This window comes from Mesoplodon mirus (assembly GCF_964341445.2).
Source record: "Mesoplodon mirus genome assembly, chromosome: X".
Lineage (NCBI taxonomy): Eukaryota > Metazoa > Chordata > Mammalia > Artiodactyla > Ziphiidae > Mesoplodon > Mesoplodon mirus.
Genome location: NC_138981.1, coordinates 10225206 through 10245141, shown reverse-complemented (window position 1 = coordinate 10245141; position 19936 = coordinate 10225206). Strand labels below are relative to the sequence as shown.

At 42.3% G+C, this 19936-nt stretch overlaps 1 long non-coding RNA gene across 1 annotated transcript in view; it reads right to left on the bottom strand.

Annotated features, from left to right (window-relative positions):
* The window catches only part of LOC309796021, a 201686-nt gene that overhangs the window by 74722 nt on the left and 107028 nt on the right, over positions 1–19936 (bottom strand). The window contains exon 4 of the long non-coding RNA XR_014292403.1: positions 5436–5519. This is a non-coding gene — a long non-coding RNA (uncharacterized lncRNA). The remainder of the gene's footprint in view (positions 1–5435; positions 5520–19936) is intronic.

Here is a 19936-nt window from a genome sequence, read left to right as displayed (position 1 = left end):
GGCCATGGCTCACGGGACCAGCCGCTCCGCGGCGCATGGGATCCTCCCGGACTGGGGCCGAACCCGTGTCCCCTGCATCGGCAGGCGGACTCTCAACCACTGCGCCACCAGGGAAGCCCCGAGCTTTTCAAATATTAACTCAAGTATTAACCCTGTCAACAACTCTTTTTGTTAAGTGGTACTATTAATTCTACATTATGATTTAGATGAATTGGATTATTATTTAGCTGAGCAGGCACAGATAGGCTAAGCAATGCTCCTAAGATCACACAGACAGTATCTTGTAGAACTGGATTTCAAACTGAAGCAGTGGGTCCACACTCTCTACTTTTTATTATTACCCTAGAGAGCCGGCAAGTAAAGCTACCTCTCAGGGATCTTTTGGTTTTTTGACTTTGACTTTAATATGATCACAGAATGTATTTTTAAAGGAGGATCTGAAGGCTGCATTGGTAAAACATTGGTGTTTTCTTCTTAAATAAAGGGCAGTTGTAATAGCTTTGGAGAGTCCGTGTGATTAAGAACCATGTGGACGAAATCACTGCACCCACATTTTTAGTCTTATTCCATGGCAGCAGTTCTCAGTGTCGGGGGAAGGCGGGACATCTCATCCCCACCCCCCAGGGGGATGTTTGGCAGACAAAATTTCTGGAGACAGTTTTAATTGCCACGACTTGGGGAGGTTGGGAGCCGGGGTTGCTACCAGCATCTAGTGAGTTAGAGGTAAGGGCTGCTGCTACACATCCTACAGTGCACAGGACAGCACCTACCGCAAAGGATGAGCTGACCCCAAATGTCAATAGCGCTGAAGTTGACAAACGCTGCTCTGTGGTAAGGGTAGATGGCATTTACTGGGCACTAGTTAAGAATATGCACAAAGACCACAGACCAGAGGAGAGGGTGTCAGATGTTAGACGTGACAGACAAGTGGACAAATAGTTACAAAACCAGGAGGAACATGCTGGAATGAAAACTGTGCAAGACGCTTAAAGGTACACGTGAGGGACAACTTCCAACAGCCTGCGGAGTGATGCCAGGGCTGAGTCTTAGAGACTGAGGGGGGCAGGTTCACCGCAGATAAGAACCGGCAGGGCAGAGATTTGCAGCAACATGGTTGGACTTAGAGATGGTCAGACTCGGTGAAGTAAGTCAGACAAGGACAAATACCATGATATCACTCACATGTGGATTCCAAAAACCTGATACAAATGAACTTATTTACAAAACAGAAACAGGCTCACAGACTTAGAAAACACGCTTACGGTTACCAAAGGGGAAAGAGGGGTAGGGATAAATTAGGAGTTTGGAATTAACATATATACACTACTATATATAAAATAGATAAACAACAAGGACCTACTATATAGCAAAGGGAAGTATATTCAATATCTTGTGATAACGTATAATGGTAAATAACATTAAAAAGAATATATATATATATATATATATATATATATATAAACTGAATCACTTTGCTATACCTGAAACTAACACAACATTGTAAATCAACTATACTTCAATTAAAAAAAAAAAAAAAGAACCTGTAGGGCAGAGAAAGAGCAGCATGGGGCTTGGGTTTTGTTTTTTTTTGTTTGTGTGTTTTTTTGCTAAGCCTAGACATCCAGTTTTAGCTCTGGCATGGCCCACTGCCTGCCTTCTGTCTTGACCTCTAAGGTATTCCCTTTCTTACCCTTAAGGAGATCAATGGAAACTTTTGGAAAACCTGATTGCAAGCTGAGCGGGACTGGGAACTCATCAATGCAGAAAAGCTCTCTGCTGAACAGAAAGCACAGCAGAATGTGATCACAAGTAAATGAGCCATTAGACATGTTCAGTCCTAGATTAGGACGCAGAGTATTCTGATTGCAAAAAAGTGGTGGAGATGTAAAAGCTCTGATTTATCCGAGACCATTAAAAGTTTTAAGGGAGCAAAATATAGCATCAAGGTAAAGAGCTAAAGGGTAACAACAAGAGAAGCTTCTCCGATCTTCCAAGTCAGCTTTAGGAGAGCAAATGCATGAAAAGATTATGAAATCTTCTGATGCTAACCGTTCTCCATTATTCAATTCGTTTTTCACCCTCCAAAGGGAAGAGGTTAAGCCAAAGGGGTTTAGAGGCTAGCCAGCACGTGGAAGCCGGACAGGCACGTGGCTGACCCGCCTGAGTGTTACTGTGGTGACCTGTTTTGGTCGTTTTTGTGAATACAGTGACCTCTTCAGCAGACATTTACATTTTTTGGCGGAAGTCTCGGGTTCCAAGTTATCTCTGAATCCTCACTCTCAGCAGACACAGAGGAGAGGTAATTTGCCACATGGGGCTCCCCCGAACCAAGGTGACCTGCGGAATCTTCCTTCCCAAAGTTTATAAAGCCAGAGCTAGCACTGTGCAGGGGTGTATATCTTTGGGGAACGTGGGAGTTTGTTCTGATCAAAGTGAATTTGTCATTTTAGTGAAAGCGTGGGCTCCCCTGGGTTTAGTTGCTCTTGTGGGATGGGGATGGAGAGGTTTGGCGAAGAAGCTGGGAGAGAAGCATCACCCACTCTTCACTTGCCCCTTCACTGCTGGGAGTTTTGGTCAAGGTCACTTGTTTTTTATTTGCACAAAGCAGCGGGTGCAAATAGATTGCTGATGAATCAGCTTCTCACTGAAGCAGCATTTCTCCGTGGAAAACAGCTTCTCCTTTGTGGGCAAGGAACATGTCAAAACCATGCGCTTGAAGGCCTTTCTGCTTTTTCCTGCGATTAGTTCTGGATCTCAGAGAAACATGGTGGGCTGCTAAGACCCACGGGGGCCGCTGCAAATAATGTATCCTGCAGTTTCACAAAGCTACGGGGATTGATTCAGAAGGTTACATGATGTCAACTCTGAATTATATTCTGTCTACTTTTCATTTAGGGAAAGTTTGTTTCCAAGTATGAGTGAAAGGCTTTTAAATGAGACCCTCTTATTCCCAGAGATCTTTTAAAGTTTTTGGATTTGCTGGAAGTGAGGCAATACAAATACCAACCCAATAAACATGTTGCGAATTCTCTAAAAATCTGCCAACGAACTGCTTTCCCCGCTGGAGGAGAAGGTCACGACTACAGAACAATCTGAACTCCCCATGCACCCCAGCCTTCCAGGCCCAGGCTTGCCTTTAATGTCTAGATAAAAGAGCTCGGGGCTGCATCGCACATCCCATAGGAAGTCTGGCACCCATCCTAAAATTTCAGAGCATTGCATGGGTCACTCGCTTCCTTGCTCCCAACTCCAGCCCCAGCCCCAGCCCCAGGCCCTGTGGGTCTTCCTCAGCCTATTCAATACATCCTTTTTAGGCTTCTTGACACCCTTGAAGTGAGCAGCCACCATCCTCTTCATCCTAGCTCCTAGCTCCTTGTTTTCTCTGAGTCATAGAGTTCCCAAATTCTCAACTTGAGGACCATGTGGGAAAGGAGGGGGATGATTTAAGTTGTTCTTCCACAGTTCCTACCTCCTTTTGCTTCATCCCTTCCACATCAGACCAATTTTCCCGTGAGAGAGGCATCTATCTGGGCGGTACCTTTAACCTCATGAAGTTCTGGGCCAAAATTTTGAAATTACAGGTCTCCTTTAAAGGCTTTATCTGTTTCCTGCTCCTGGATCACATCCTTAGAGAAAGGATAATCCACCAAAAAATATCCTCCTACCTCCTTTCAGATGAACCCCCAGGGGTCAGCGACTAGTCACTTAACAAGGAAATTAAAGGTTTGTGCAGTAATCAGTCAAACCCAAGAGAATGCAGGTTTCCAAAGGATCAGATTTCAGTCTATTTAAATTTGTGTCCCCAGCACCTGGAACATGACTGGCCCATACTTGTGCTCAAAAAATATATCGAGCGACTGACTGAAAAAATGAAACAGTGGCCAATGAATAGATTTAAAATTCATTTGTCTGCTGATAATGAATTGAGCTATGAGTGTGTGCCAGGAACTGAGACAGGCAGTGTAGAGTTTCCCAAAATACAACAGTCCTGACACTTGCGCCTGATGAGCTCTAGTTGAAAAAGGAAGATAAGACACATACACGATTGCTTTAGTCAAAGAGAGACCTTGGAGGTTGTAAGACAGAAGGCTAGACAAGAAATAATGGCAAATCGCTTTGGAGCAGATGGGGAGGAACTCTTAGGTTAGGCCAGCAACCTGTGGAGTAAATGGAATCCCTCTCACTAGATAGGGATTTCCTTTAGGTTATAAAAAATAATAATAATAATCCCTTTAAAGCCATATTTTGCTACGTCATTAGCATTTGTACAAATGGCTCTATCCTTTGACTGACAGGTTCTGTGGATATTCGACGGATATCGATATTTTAACTATTGCTTTCCACCTTGGAGCTTCAAAAATAAGCTGCACTCTAGTCCACCAAATTACCTTTTCCCAAAGCAAAAGACAAAGAGACGAGTTCACGAGAAAGTGAAAATGTCTGTAGCAAGTCTAAGCTTCCACTCCAAGCGGTAGCTTTTATGAAATCATAACCGTCCCTCTCTTCTTAAAGAAAGGAAATCGTTCTGGTTCACCAGGTGACAACACGGATGTTCCCCCTTTATTGACGTATTAAGCTACCATTAACCAGCAAAGCATAATCATTTGCAAAAGACAGGCACCGACTGGCGCCGCTGGATGACGTGGCTCAGTCTGACCCTCTGGGGGTCCTGTAGGCCCCTGGGAATGGGCAGAATGGTGGGCTTTGAAGCACACAGCTTCCTTCCTGTGAGGCTGTGCTCCAAGCTTCAGATGCAGCCCCGCCTTCATCTCTCAAGGAGGGTGACGGGGGAGGGCTGAGGAAGCATCCTCCAGAAAGTACCAGCAAGTAAAGGGGCAGAACTCTTAAGAGTGGAGTTAGACGTAAGGACACCCAGCAAGCCCTTGCGGTCCCTGAGTGGGAGAAACCTGGCCCCCTCGTACACGTGGCTGCAAACCTGGACGGGCCGGTTCTCCCCACAACATGTGGAGAGTTTTCTAAATAGAACTTAATTCCTTTATATGTGATTAGAGTAGAAGGTTTTTTAGAGATATTTAAAAAAAAAAATACAGGTGTGCATAATGAAGAAAATAAAAATCAGCTACAAATTAAACCCCCATTGTAAGCTCTGCTAATTTTTTTAGTGTCTTTTCCTCCAATTTATGCCCGAGTGTGATTTTTTTTTCTTTTTCCACAATTCAGACCATTTTGTAGGTACTGCTTCTGCTCCTTTTCTGCCCTCATTGAGTCCTACCCGATCGCTGTTTGCGGAGTCTGATAACATGTGAAGAAAGAAGCAGACGGTAAACCAGGGAGACAAGCTGGTGTTGGTGGATGGAGTTCAGGGGTGACCAGTGCTGGCATCTCAGAGCCCCCCAGGAGAGCCCAACTGCAGGGCACACAAACCAATGAATTTTTGTTTCAAGAACCGAGCAGTTTCAACTGCAAACACTCACCATCCAGATCCCGGTCTCTCCTCCGCCAGCTTCCTGCTCCGGGTTGCTTTGGTAGAAGTCAGCTCACTGCCAGGTCCTTCTCCACTGAATGTCAAGTACAATTCAGAGTTAGGCCTTTCCAGCAGCCTCAGAGATGTGCTTGGAAGAATGGATCAAGACACACTTGGCATATTTATAACTTCTCAGACTTCCCACAAGGAACACATGTAAATATTTTCAGAAGTGGTGGAGATGTAAGAAAATTCATTGTCAAAGATCTTGAACTCACTCTTCTAACTTGGTTCCCATCTTATAGTTTAGAATTAATGGAAAATATGGGGTATCAACCAAATCTACTCAAACAGACCCGTGCATAAACAAATCCTTCTTATGTTTGATAACTGAAAATGCTTCATCAAAATGTATTAAATGTTAAAAATGCTTAGGTCCCTAAGAGCTTCAAATAGCTCCAAAAGTCCATCTTCCGCCTTTTTTTGGCCAGTTGGATATTTATTAAGCATTGCCTTATCGAGGGTAGATTTGAAGACATTGGCTCCTGTAGGGTTTTTTGCCCTATATAATGCAGCCATTGCAAGGGAGATGACGGCATATATAATGATTTATTATGAGAAAATATTTTATTGAAAGATTACTTTGTTGGGGCACAGTGCGGATGGAACAAAGCTGCGAGAACATAGAAGTGAGCCATCAGGACATTTTTGTAAATAATGGAGTTAACACAGTTGAGTGCCTATCATTTTCCAGTTTTAACTCATTTAATCACCATAATACTATAAGATAGATCTTATTAGTATATCCAATTTAAAGGTGATGAAACTGAGGCACAAAGAAGGTTAAGGAACTTAGCCAGAGTCACAAGTTGAAAGAGACAGGACACAAAACCAAGTAATCCGGTTCTATAATCTCTGCTCCTAACCACTATGCTATACTTACTGGACTATAAAAGGTCTTGAAAAGGTCTGTCTGCTTCCTTTATCCAATAAAAACTCAGGAAACATCTATTAAACACTTACTGTGTGCCAAGCTTTATACCGGGCCCTTTGAACACAATGGCCAATATAATGAGATACCTGTCCTCAAGGAGCGCATTCCAGTGGGGAAGACAGATAAGTAAAAAAAGCAATTCTAGTATCACTTTACCTTCCAACAGAATCAAGTTCAAGCAATTCCAGGCAGATCAGAAGCAACACCATTCGGAAAACTTGAGGAATAGGTTACCCATGCAAAGATACAGGTGGGCCTGCACAGGGTGTACCTGATACCAGCCCATCTTGAATGAATGAGCCCAGAAGGCCCACTAGGTCAGCGCTTGATGGGCCTTTTCTGCTGCAGGAAAGATTGTGTGAAAACCGCCTTGCACCATGGAGGTTAAGGGAGTGGAGGATAAATGTTTTACAGAATCTCCCTCCCACAAAACTCAACAAAATGATGGACCGTAGGTGAGCCTGCCCCTGCTATTTCTACCTTAAGCTTTTTTTTTTTTTTTTTTTTTTAACTCAGGCGATGAACTGTAAAGGGGAATCAGGGTTGTAGACAGATGTGACAGGAAACATATAAGAAACTCCTTATAAGAAACTCAAAATATGTTCTATTTCTCACCATCACCAAATACCTCCCTCCACTCCTCTTTCCCTATAAAAGTGAGTCCTTCTGCTTTTGGTATGCAACTTGGCTCCTGAAACAGGCTGCACCCCAAATGGCTGCCTGATGCCAAACTGCCATCTATGAGGTCTCCTTGAAATACGCTACATAATTCCACAATTGCATCACAGCTAATCTGGTTTGTCGGAAGGCCTCTGGACAGGACGGCTCAGCTGATCATTCATTCTCCTGGAAGACCTATCTCCTAGGATATCTCCCATACCCACCTGTAGTAAATACAGAGGTGGCCAGCTCTTCACATTTTTTTCTTTTGTAGATTGTTTTAACCAAGGAACGTTTGGGAAAACAGTGCACTTGACAAGATTTCTTTCAACAGGTCATAATTGAGCAATTGCTAAAGGTCACTGCGAGCCAGCAGGTGGAGCAGATAAGGAGGCCCTATCAGCTTCTCGGCCAGTTGTGATTCCAACCTGAATTGAAAACCTGTTTACTCTTAAGAAAAATCCAGGCCCTCCTCTCTCTGCTTCTACTGGAAAGGGCAGGGCAGGTTTAGGCTTATCAGTCACACATTTCTTTTTCCTTGAGCCCACAAGGCTGATTGCTCTTGCAGCCAAAACATGATGGAAAGGCTTAGCAGCCTATTGCCAAAGTATTCTGTTTTCTTTAAAGCTCATCTCTTGAGACTGGATTCAGCTCTGAATTTTACCAGGCCCTTCCAAGCATGGGGGGCATTGCTCAGTTCTCCTTGAAGGCCTAAGGACAGAAACATCCCCACTTTTTCTTGGAGAGCAGAGGGAATGTGTTTGCAGTTTGTCCTTATTTGGGCTCAGTTTCCTGCAAAGGCTTTTTTGAGTCCGTTTCTCAGGCCAACAATAGCCGACAGAGCAAATTCATTTGCGGAAACTCTGTCTGGCTTTGGTCCGTTGTCTGTGTTTTTAAATATCATTGAGCTATTTTATCACCATTCTACTTAGTAGCCACCCACATTTGGAATGCCTCCACCTGGAGTGACACTCATGCCTTTTTTATTCCCATTTTAGAATTTGTTTAAGACTTTAGAATTTGCTGTTTAGATGGAAAATATCAATTCTTTTTAAAAAAATTTTAATGACATTTATTGCTTTCTTTCTAATTTCACAAAAGCAATACATATTCATGGCAGACAACTAGAAACACCTAAAAGCATAAAGTAAAGAAAAACAATCAGCCACAATCTCCACCCTCCAGAGATAACCACCATTAGCATTTTGAGGCATTCCCTCCCAGTGTCTACATATTTTTTTAAATTGAAATATAATTGACCTACAACACTATGTTAGTTCCAGGTGCATAACATAGGGTTTCAATATTTATATACATTACAAAATAATCACCATGATAAGTCTAGTTACCATGATAAGTCTAGTTACCGTCTGTCACCATACAAAGATATTACAATGTAATTGACTATATTCCCCACGCTGTATTCTTCATCCCTGTGACTCATTCATTTTGTAACTGGAAGCTTGTGGCTCTTAATCTGCCTCACCTATTTCTCTGCTCCCCCCACCCTCCTCTTCTCTGGCAACCACCTGAGAAACTAGCAGTTCTTGATAAGGCCATCTTCATAATATATGAGGCCCAGTACAAAATGAAAATTCAGGGCCTCTTGTTCAAAAATTATCAAGATTGTTGAGACAGAGAATGCAGAGCATTAAACCAAGCCTGGGGTCCTTCTGTGTGCAGGACACTGCTTGACTGAACAAGTCCCATGCCCACGAAGCCAGCCCCAATTCTGAATTATTCACAGGCAATTTGAAGGCTATCTAGGCCCTGTGTTTTCCCTCATCCACTTCCCTGCTTGCTGGCTTCGGACAAATCTCTGGCCCTTCAGAAACTGCTACGTTAAGCTGTGGACTGGGAAAATAAATGACATAAAATGAAATTTATTCATTTGGCTAAAGGCATTTTGTGGGGGACAGGGAGAGATACTTCTCCATTGCCTGATTATTTCACTTGTCCTTACTGTGAAATAGTGTGATAGAATGGGAGAACAGTGAAACCACTCAAATGAAATGCAGATCCTCAAAATTTAAACAAAGCATTGCCATATGACCCTGTAATTCCACACCGAGGTATATGCCCAGAAGAACTGAAAACAGGGGCTCAAACAGGTACTTAAACAGCAATGTTCAGAGCAGCACTGTTCACAGTAGTCAAAGGTGAAGACAACCCAAATGTCCATCAATCGATGAATGGATAAATAATTTGCGGTTTACGTATACAATGGAATATTATTCCACCATAAAAAGGAATAAAGTACTGATACATGGTACAACATGGACGAACCTCAAAAAGCCAGTCATAGAAGGTCATATATTGTATGATTCTATTTATATGAAATGTCCAGAACAGGCAAATACACAGAGACAGCAAGCAGACTGGTGGTTGCCAGGGGCTGGGAGTATGGAGGAATGGGGAATAAATACTCATGTGTACGAGGTTTCCCTTTGGGGTGATGAAACGTTTGGGAACTAGATGGATGTGACGGGTGCACAACCCTGTGGATGTGCTAAATGCCACTGAATTGCTCCCTTTTAAATTGTATGTGAATGTTACCTCAATTTCTCATTCGAACACAGTAAGCCAGGTGAGCAATCCCTCTCAGTGAAGATGTGAAGCTGGAAAAGGGCCCAGAGCTTCAAAGCTATCGTCCCCAGCGATCCCGTCATGACATCTAAAGTCATGACCATTAGAATCACTTCAGAAAGAACCTGCTTCACTGCAAACACGTTACGAGGGGAGTGTGACACATCTGTACCCCGATGTACACTGACCTATTTCACTGTTGGTGACTTTTTTAGGCCATCGCGAAGGGCTCTTCTGGGATGGAAAAGAGGGTTGAGGGAGTAAAGTCCAAGAGCTGAAAGTTGGGGGCCTTGGCTTCCTGGTCTCTGCCTGGTTACCGTGGGACCATCACCCCGATCCTCTAGGTCCTGGCATGAATGTTCCCTAAGGTTCTTTAGGACTCCTGACTGTGTTAATCAGGTTGGAGCACAGAAGGGCCTTGTGGAGGCCCAAGGGTGACGGAAGGAACCAGAATGGAGTAAAAAGAGGGTAGGAAGGCTTAAGGGGTTTCCGCCTGGGGCCCATAAGAAAACAGGGGATGGGAAAAGAAAAGAGAATCAGGGGCCTGAAGGCAAACTTAGCCTATTTCATGATTTGGTCTATGGAGAAGAGACTTATTATCCGAGTTCTAGAAAGCACTGTCTATTTATGATAAGATATATAAGGCATGAGGTAAGAGGATGAAGTAATGAGATCTAATATATAAGCCATCCCTCACCATCTAGGCATATGTGTACTGGTATTACAGAAATTCTAAGATGAAAAGGCAAGCAGGTCAGACACGGGTAGAGGAGGCCCTTGCCACTCAGCATCAGCATCACCTGGGAGCTTATGAGAAATTCAGAATCCCAGGCCTCACCTCAGACCTACTGGATCAGACTCTGCACTTTGACAAGATCTCCGGGTAACAGCAGTGCACACTGAAGTTCGAGAAGCACCGTCTTTGACCATATTTCTGGAGACATTATCTCACTGCATCCTTATTTACTCTCCTACACTCAGCCCTCTGTGCGTCCCCATTCAACATCTTTCCCAGTGGAAAAGAACCTGATATTTTAGTGACCAGAGAGAGCCCAAAATGAAATATGTGCACTGGGGGAGCCTGCGCAGTCTGGGCCATGGTAGTCGATCACTGTGAACGGGGATCAGCTGCTCCAGTGTTGAGCCAGTGGGCTCTCTTGGGCCATTGAGCTGCTCACAGCAAGCCTTCAGAATCTAATAAAGCTTCTAGAACATGGGTCAGCACACTTTTTCTGTAAAGGTCCAGTTAGTCAATGTTTGTGGCCTTGTGGGGACACCATATGTCTCTGTCACCGCTATTCAACTCTGCCTTATAGCTTGAAAGCAGTCATAGACAACATGTAAACTATCACTCCTGCTGTGTTACAATATAAAAGTTGTGGACACTGAAATTGGAATTTTATATAATTTTCATGTCATGAAATATTCATCTTCTGATTTTTTTTTTTAATCATTACGAAAAAGTACAAACCGTTCTCAGTTCACAGGCCATAAAAACGCAGACAGTGGGCTGGATTTGGGGCCATGGGCTAGAGTTTGCTGACGCCTGTACGACAAGGAAGGTAGTCAGCTTGGGGAGAAATTACAGGGAGAAGAAGGATAGCGTATTTCCTACTCAAAGTTTGGAGTGGAAAATGAGGGGGAGAGAAGCACGGACGTGTAGAATTTAACTCTGCGTTTAGGTTTTGGACTGTGATGGGGGAACACTGCAAATCCCCATTGTTTGTGGGCTCTGATACAGATACAGCCAAAGAGAACTTATCACCCAACAGCACTGTGGAACGCTTTGGAAAGTTCCCACAGAGCCACTAAAGAGTTTCTGTAAACAAGTGAGAAGATTATAGAAGTGAGCAAAACGTAATACCCTGAATTCTTTCTTTTCTGAGGATGCGATATAACTTGAACTCATCTAAAGTAGACTTTATATTTCATCATCTATTAAAATTCCGTGGCTAAAGAGGTTAACCACAAGTCAATGATACTCTGGGTGCCAAGCCACTCACTGCAAGAACTTCTAAGTCCTGTTGACAAGAAATAGAAGTCAGAACCACTGTGATTCTATTTTTCCTTAATTAACTTCTTGATGTGCACTTCACTACAACCCGGTGCTAACTTTGTGAGCTTGTAAATAAGTTTCCAGGAACTTAAACTCTTTGTGTTTAAAAGATATTCAGAACACTCTTCATTTTCCACTGGAATTAAAAAAAAAAAGAACTAAAGTAGCTTGTTATTAGGGTTATTTGTGGTATAAGAAATCCACAGATATAAGAAGAGATACCGGGAATTCCCTGGCAGTCCAGTGGTTAAGACTCAGAGCTTTCACTGCTGAGGACCTGGGTTTGATCCCTGGTTGGGGAACTAAGATCCCACAAGCCATGTGGTATGGCCTAAATAAATAAATAAATAAAATCATAACTAAGAAATAAAACAAAATAAAAAAAGAAGTGATACCATCTCTGAAATCCTCCATCAAGAAAAGGAACAAGAACAAAAAATTTCACAATTTATATGGAAACTCAAAAGACCCCAAATAACCAAAGCAATCCTGAGTAAGAAAAACAGACCTGGAGGAATCAGGCTCCCTGACTTCACACTATACTACAAAGCTACAGTAATCAAGACAGTATGGTAGTGGCACAAAAACAGAAATATAGATCAATGGAACAGGCTAGAAAGCCAGATATAAACCCACGTGTGTATGGTCACCTTATCTTTGATAAAGGAGGCAAGAATATACAATGGAGAAAAGATAGCCTCTTCAATAAGTGGTGCTGAGAAAACTGGACAGGTACATGTAAAAGAATGAAATTAGAACACTCCCTAACACCGTATACAAAAATAAACTCAAAATGGATTAAAGACCTAAATGTAAGGCCAGACACTATAAAACTCCTAGAGGAAAACATAGGAAGAACACTCTTTGACATAAATCGCAGCAAGATCTTTTTTGACCCACTTCCTAGAGTAATGGAAATAAAAACAAAAATAAACAAATGGGACCTAATGAAACTTAAAAGCTTCTGCACAATAAAGGAAACCATAAACAAAACAAAAAGACAACCCACAGAATGGGAGAAAATATTTGCTAATGAAGTGACTGACAAGGGATTAATCTCCAAGATATACAAACAGCTCATGTAGCTCTATGTCAAAAAACCAAACAACCCAATCAAAAAATGGGCAGAAGATCTAAATAGACATTTCTCCAAAGAAGACATACAGATGGCCAAAAAGCACATGAAAAGATGCTCAGCATCACTAATTATCAGAGAAATGCAAATCAAAATGACAATGAGGTATTACCTCACACCAGTCAGAATGGCCATCATCGAAAGTCTACAAACAACAAATGCTGGAGAGGGTGTGGAGAAAAGGGAACCCTCCTACACTGCTGGTGGGAGTATAAATTGGTGTAGCCACTGTGGAGAACAGTATGGAGGTTTCTTAAAAAACTAAAAATAGAACTACCGTATGATCCAGCAAGCCCACTCCTGGGCATATACCTGGAGAAAACTCTAATTCAAAAAGATGCATGCACCCCTATGTTCATTGCAGCACTATTTACAATAGCCAAGACATGGAAGTAACCTAAATGTCCATCGACAGCAGAATGGATAAAGAAGATGTGGTACATATGTACAATGGAATATTACTCAGCCATAAAAAAAGAACAAAATATGCCAGTTGCAGCAACATGGATGGACCTAGAGATGATCATACTAAGTGAAGTAAGTCAGACAAAGACAAATATCATACGATATCACTCATATGTAGAACCTAATTTTTAAAAAAATTATATAAATGAACTTATTTACAAAACAGAAACAGACTCACAGATTTCAAAAACAAACTTATGGTTACCAGAGGGGAAACCGGGGGAGGGGGAGGGATAAATTAGGAGCTTGGGATTAACATGTACACACTACTATATATGAAATAGATAACCAACAAGGACCTACTGTATATATAGCACAGGGAACTCTACTCGATATTCTGTAATAACCTGTATGGGAAAATAATCTGAAAAAGAATGAATATATGTGTATGTATAACTGAATCACTTTGCTGTACACCTGAAACTAACACAATATCGTAAATCAACTATGCTCCAATAAAATTTTTAAAATTAAATTAAATGTTATAAAAAAAAAAAAGAAAGAAAGAAAAGGAGTCCAAAATTTGATGGAAGTGAAAGAATTGGCTCCTCTTACCTGGCTCTGGAACTTTCTCAGATAACTTGTTTCAGAATGCAAATCATAGGGTACACTTTTATCCCAAGGCTCTACCAGCCTTAAGGCCAATTAAGATTTGGGCAACTTTCTCCTATTAACTAAGACTTTTTTTTTTTCCTCTCAATTATGTGAATGTTTGGAGTTGAAATTGACATAATACATAGAAAGTGATTTTTTACAAGAGAGATCAGGAGTTTGCAAGGTTCAAATTCTTTGATATCATTATTCTCTTTTTTGAATCTATTCTCTGGAAAAAATCTAAACTATAGGGAAAGAAAATATAAGCCCAGGGACTTCCCTGGTGGCGCAGTGGTTAAGAATCTGCCTGCCAATGCGGGGCACATGGGTTTGAGCCCTGGTCCAGGAAGATCCCACATGCCGCGGAGCAACTAAGCCTGTGCGCCACAACTACTGAGCCTGTGTTCTAGAGCCCACGTGCCACAACTATTGAAGCCCGCACACCCAGATCCTGTGCTCTGCAACAAGAGAAGCCACCACAATGACAAGTCCTCGCACTGCAACGAAGAGTAGCCCCGGCTCACTGCAACTAGAGAAAGCCGGTGTGCAGCAACAAAGACCCAATGCAGCCAAATAAATAAATAAATTTGTTTAAAAAAAAAGAAAGAAAATGTAAGCCCAAATATGTTTATCACAGCACTACCACATATTAGTACAACACTGTAAGTGATCTCAATTTACAACAAAAGGAAATGATTGAAGTAAATTAGAATATGATCATATGATGGACTATTATTCAGTCATTAAAATGTTTAGCAAGTAATTATTTCAATTTGTGAGGTGACCCCTTAAGGTACTAAAACTTGAATATAAATCTTCTAAATTATCAGATGGAAAACTCACATGTTCATATATTTTAAAATTAGGAAAAATAACTTAAGATAACAGAATTAAGACCAAACATACAGGGAAATTTATAACAACAGAGATAAATGAAACATATTTTTTTAAAAAAGCAACTCCCAGATTGAATAATAAAGAAAAAAACCAACTTTGAACTCTGTGATATTTATAAGAGATGCATTTAAACCAAAGTGACTCTGAAAGTGAAAGATAAATAAATTGAAGAAAGGAGGGAGGGAGGGAGGGAAGGAGGGAAGGAGGGAGGGAGGGAAGGAAGGAAGGAAGGAAGGAAGGAGGAAGGAGGAAGGGAGGAAGGGAGGGAGGAAGGAGGGTACTCATGATATTATAGTCACAATGTTGTACAACCATTGCTACTATCCATTTCCAGAACTTGCTCATCATCCTAAATAGAAACTCTGTACCCATTAAACAATAATTCCCCATCCTTCCCTCTCCTCAGCCCCAGGCAACCATGATTCTACTTCCTGTCTTTATGAATTTGCCTATTCCAGGAACTGTAGGGAATCCTACAGTATTTGTCCTTTGTGTCTGGCTTATTTCACTTGGCACAATGTTATCAGTGTTCATCCATGTTATAGCATATATAAGAATTCCATCCATTTTTTATGGCTGAATACTATTCCATTGTATGAAGAGACCACATTTTGTTCATCCTTTCACCTGCTGATGGACACTTGACTTGTTTCCACCTTTGGGCTCTTGTGAATAATGCTGCTATGAACACTAGTGTGCAAATATCTGTTTGATTTTCTCTTGTCAGTTCTTTAGGGTATGTATCTAGGAGTGGAATTCCTAGATCATATGATCATTCTATAAAGTGAATGTAGTTTTAATCTTAGTGGAAAGTAGGGCCTTCTAGACAAGACATAAAATCCAGAAGCCATAAAGGAAATTATAGATATAACTACATAAAAAATATAAACTTCTTTATTTCAGAAAATCTCATTTCTAAAGCCAAAAGACTGCGGAAAATATTGCAACACATATAATAGTGAGCTCACGCACATCAATAAGAACAAGTTAGATAATCCAATAGAAAACAAGTAAACAGGAAGTTCCTGGAGAGGAGGGGAAGGGAGGGGAAGAAAACAAATAACCAGTGAACTTCTGAAAAGACACTCTCACTTATAATCTAATAATTATAAAATCAAAACAACAACAACGAGATACCATTTTTAAGCTATGGTAAAGTTAAAAGTTAAACTTTTACAACACCCAGTAGTGGTGAGGATGTTGGGATAACTATATACATGGGTATATACTTTTTGGTGGACATGTACATTTTTTCAACATTTTTGGAGAACAATTTGGTGACATCTGTCCCAGTTTATATGGCACATCATTTTTGACCCAGCAGAGATGGAGATACACACATAAAAGAAAGTTTACTGCAGCATTGCTTGTAATGCTAAAAGGGTGAAAAGGTTTATCATTACAACACTAAATCAGTTGTGATACAGCCAAACAATGGCATGCATTCAAAGATAATGGGAATTAAGTTACGAAGAATTCAGGCTCTGTCATCTTCTCTACACCACCCCAACCAAGGATTCTTTTCACCAGGTTTCAATATATTTGAAGCTCCCTAGAATGGTGCTTGTGCGTGCGTGCATGCGTGTGTGTGCGTGTGTACGTACCAGAACCTTCTATTGTAATTATTTTCAACTGCTGCCCTATTTTGTTTCTTGTTTCGCTAATGTCACCGCCAGGAGCCTTAAAGGGAAGTTTCTTCCCAATGATGCTGCCATCTGCAAAAGAAAACCTGGCTTTTCCGGAAGTTTCATAGGCCTTGCACTCTCAAGAAACTAGGAATGAATGCACAAAAACCTGGGCATCTTTGGGACCCTGGCATGTGCCACCCCCGAGATTGACCTTCACCACTGCCTGGGTCCTGAGTTGATGTCCCAGGATGTAAGCACATCCTTAGCTGTCTTTCCGCACAGCTGTGCTCCCCGTTGCCTGAGATCTCTTGCCCTCCCCGAGGCCAGGAAAGCCCATCTCTTCTCAGGTGGGAGTGTGCAGCTCAGAATCTCTGAAATTCAATCATTAGTCCCAATCACCTCTTCACAGTTTCAAACAAGAGGCCAAAAGGATTCTGCGTTCAACGTGCAGCTAAGCTTTGGCCACCACATCATGACCTTTGCTAGATATGCTTGGACTCGCTCTCTCTATTAAATGCAATTAAACCAAATCTGTGTTTGGTATTAATATTCTCCTGAACAGTGATAAAAGAGTGTAATCTTTACTTGTGTCCGATAGCTGTTAATTCCCAGAAGCAACAGAATACGGTCTGGCTAAAACGTCAAAAGCTTACATTATTATTTACACGATAATGCACTCCTTTTGTGGTATTAGTGAATACGTATTTTGCTGGCCTCATTTTCCGAGCATGCATAATAAATCCAAAGAAAAAAAACTGTGTGCTAATTTTAACTTTAAAATTTTAAGTTAATGATGTCTATCTGGTGTTATTAGCTATAATAGCAATCTATTTCTGCCCTAAGAATTCAAGAAGAGAGCACTATTTAAAATACAAGTTGGATTACATAACTGCTGGGGTTCGTAGCCTTCAAAGATTTCCCATTGTCCTTTGAACATAAATCCCAAAGTGCCTATAATTACCAGTGTCGACTGCCAGACCTCTCACCCTCAACTCTCTAGGAGATCCCTTCGGCCTCTTGGCACACTCAGTCCTCCAGGTCCTCTCTCATCCCTGGACCACACATGGCCTTTCATGCCTGAGGGGCTGTGTTTCTGTTCTCTCCGCTCCATCACTTTTCTTTTCCCTGCTTTTATTGAGGTATCATTGACATCTAACATTGTGCTAGTTTAAGGTGTCCAGTGGGCTGATTTGATACACATATATATTGTGAAATGATTACCACAATAGGGTTAGCCAACAGCTCCATCACCTAATTACCATATATTTTTTTGGGGGGGGTGAGAAATTTAAGATCTACTCTCTTAGCAAATTTCAAGTGTATGCATATACAGTACTGATAACTATAGTCACCATACTGTACATTAGATCCTCCGTACTTATTCATCTCATAACTGGAAGTCTGTATGCTTTGACCACCAGCTTTTGGTAACCACCATTCCACTCTCTGTTTCTATTGAGTTCAGCTTTTTGGGACTCCACACATAAGTGGGATCACACGGTACCTATCTCTCTCTGACTTATTTCACTTAGCATAGCACCTTCCATTAAGATATAATTCACACGGCTTCCCTGGTGGCGCAGTGGTTGAGAGTCCGCCTGCCGATGCAGGGGACACGGGTTTGTGCCCCGGTCCGGGAGGATCCCACATGCCGCGGAGCGGCTGGGCCCGTGAGCCATGGCCGCTGAGCCTGCGCGTCCGGAGCCTGTGCTCCGCAACGGGAGAGGCCACAACAGTGAGAGGCCCGCGTACCGCAAAAAAAAAAAAAAAAAAAAAAAAAAGATATAATTCACAAACCATATAATCCATCCTTTTGAAGTGACCAGTTCTGTGGTTGTCAGTATACTCACAGCAGTGTGCGGCCATCACAGCCATCAGTTATGGAACATTTTTATCTCCCCAAAAGGAAACTCCACACCAATTAGTAATCCTTCCTCACTCCTCCACAGCCCTAGCTCCTGGTAACCCCTAATCTGCTCTCTGTCTTTATGGGTTTACCTATTCTGGACATTTCATATAAATGGAATCACAATACATGGCCTGTGGTGACAGCCTTCTTTCACTCAGCATCATGTTTTCAAGGTTCATCCATGCCCAGCCATGGATGCTGCATGTGTCAGTACTTGATTGCCTTTTTTTTTTTTCCCGGTACACGGGCCTCTCACTGCTGTGGCCTCTCCTGTTGCGGAGCACAGGCTCCGGACGCGCAGGCTCAGCGGCCATGGCTCACGGGCCCAGCCGCTCCGCGGCATGTGGGATCTTCCCGGACCGGGGCACGAACCCGTGTCCCCTGCATCGGCAGACGGACTCTCAACCACTGCGCCACCAGGGAAGCCCTTCATTGCTTTTTCTGGCTGAAAAATCTTCCATTGTATGAACAGACCACATTTTGTTTATTTATCCATTGATGGTTATCTAGGCTGTTTCCATTTCTTGGCTATTATCGATAATGCTGCTATGAACATTTGTTTACAAGGCTTGTGTGACATGTTTTCCTCTCTCTAGGGTATGTACCTAGGAGAGGACCTGTGGGTCACATGCTAACTCTGCGTTTGCCCCTTTGAGGATGTGCCAAACTGCTCTGCAAAATGGCTGCACCGGCAGCATTGTATGAGGGTCCCAGTTTCTCCACATCCTCATCAACATTTATCATCTGTCCTTTTGGCTCCAGCCACCTTCATGAGTGTGAAGTAATATCTTACTGTGGTTTCGATTTGCATTTCCCTAACACCTAATTACGTTGAGCATCTTTTCCTGTGGATATTCACCATCTGAATAGCTTCTTTGGAGCAAGGTCTATGGGGAGTCTCATCACTCTTTATTACGAATGTATGTATCTACCTACTCACTTGTTCACTAGCGACCTCCCCACTTCACCTCCCTCTATCAGTTGTGTAACTTAATATGCAGACATAAGTAAAGAAAACCCTGTGTTCACAGTGAGCCACGAATGCCTGTGACCCCGGCAGAGAAGTGCACGCCTAGCTCCCTCAGATCCCCTCCCTCCTTCCGGCCCTGCCTCCCCCCATCTGCTGATCTCATATGAGTCATCCTTTGCTCTGTATCCCGACACACCCAGTCCCAAATGAATATTCACTTCTTTTCTTAAAGCTTATATTCTAATTGCTGAAGACTCCTCTCTCTCTCTCTTTGCAATAGGTTAAGGTTCAGCCTGCAGACTATTAATTCTGTATTTTGATCCCCAGGGCTAGTCTCTTCTACTAGGCAGTTGCTCTTTTCTCCTACATAGATCTAAGGACACGGGGGAGTCCATCTCTCCTGCAGCACAGCAAATATGCCTCCCCCCCTCCCTGGAGTAACCAGGCTGATTTTATAGACTTCTCTCATTTTTCCTATGAGAGTGAACACCTTCTAACCTGATCTTACCCAAAAGAATGTCCCCCTAGTACTTTCTTTTTTTTTTTTTTTTTTGCGGTACACGGGCCTCTCACCGTTGCGGCCCCTCCCGCTGCGGAGCACAGGCTCCGGACGCGCA